This window comes from Sinocyclocheilus anshuiensis, unplaced genomic scaffold (genome assembly GCF_001515605.1).
Source record: "Sinocyclocheilus anshuiensis isolate Anshui unplaced genomic scaffold, SAMN03320099.WGS_v1.1 scaffold2725, whole genome shotgun sequence".
Taxonomy (NCBI): Eukaryota; Metazoa; Chordata; class Actinopteri; order Cypriniformes; family Cyprinidae; genus Sinocyclocheilus; species Sinocyclocheilus anshuiensis.
In genome coordinates, this window is record NW_015549721.1 from 67,525 (window position 1) to 69,147 (window position 1,623).

Consider the following 1,623-nt stretch of genomic DNA (forward strand, 5'->3'; position numbering starts at 1 on the left):
AAGCAAGATTTTAAAATCTATACGATGTTTAATAGGGAGCCAGTGCAGTGTTGACAGAACCGGGCTAATATGGTTGTAATAACTTTAAGGATTTAGCTTTTATTTCAGCTTTTAGGGAATAGATTCTTAAAGATTCGATGTTGATTTCTTCAAGTTGATCTTATTCAAAATTTAGAGCTTATACTTTATCAACAGTTCGTCCAGCGAGTGTTAAAATCAGTATATCTTAACAATTCTGTTCATATTACTTTGTGGCCAACAACAACACAAACAAAATGGTAATCTTAATAATTTTGAAATACACGACACAATACAATACTTCTTTATAAATTAAACAAAAGTTTATTCGCTATTCTATGGCACATTAAACTAAGCTAAAACACACACACATACTAGGGATGGGCGATATCTTATCGTTTGCGATATACCGGTAAAAATTCTCCCCACGTTAATCTATACGATGTTTAATAGGGAGCCAGTGCAGTGTTGACAGAACCGGGCTAATATGGTTGTAATAACTTTAAGGATTTAGCTTTTATTTCAGCTTTTAGGGAATAGATTCTTAAAGATTCGATGTTGATTTCTTCAAGTTGATCTTATTCAAAATTTAGAGCTTATACTTTATCAACAGTTCGTCCAGCGAGTGTTAAAATCAGTATATCTTAACAATTCTGTTCATATTACTTCGTGGCTAATGACAACACAAACAAAATGGTAATCATATTAATTTTGAGCAAGGTAACAAAGGATCTGGGCAAAGTTTGACTTTAAAATACACGACACAAGACAATACTTCTTTATAAATGAAACAAAAGTTTATTCGCTATTCTATGGCACATTAAACTAAGCTAAAACACACACATACACACATACACACAAAAGGTTCAGTAAATGAGTTGCTGCGTTTGCATGAAGTTCCCAAAGTTCTAATACTCGTTTTCTACGAGTTCTTTAAATTCAACCTGAGAAAACTCATAAAAGCAGAGACTTGGCTTATCTTTACTGCTTAAAATCAATTCAGCGCCAGTTCAGCAAGAAATGGTGATTTGTTTGTTACTTGCGTTCAAGTTGACAGCTGACAACAGGCTTCCTGGATGGCTGCTTGAGGGAATCCCGGGGCTGCAGATTGGCTGCTGTCGCGGTCAATGTCTGACGTATTTCTGGGGATGCCCTCCGGCAATTGGTTGGTTTCCTTGTGACGTGACGATGCGCTGGAAGTTCTTCTCAGATTCTGTTTGCAAAGACTAAGTTTTGAAGATTTCTGCAGTCACGAAGTTTGACGAAGTTTTGGAGTTCTGGAGGATCACTAGCCTTAAGTTACATCTGTGAGCGCTTTGTAGCGCAATCAATAAGGCGGAAGAGCCAAAGATCCAGAGAGCAAGCAGCCAAAACGAAGGCTTTGCGTCCAGTTTTAAGCAGGCTGATTTTGGTCCATCCCATGGCGCGGTCTTCCAATCAGAGGTTGTTGCAGGGCCTTAACCACGCCCCATACTGTTCCTTTATCATGCATGAATCACATGGTCCCCGTGGGGAGTATTTCTGCAAGTTTTAATAACTTCTTATAAAAGTATTATCACCAGAGAATGATGCCGAATATAATTTTTTTTCATTCACGCCAATGTT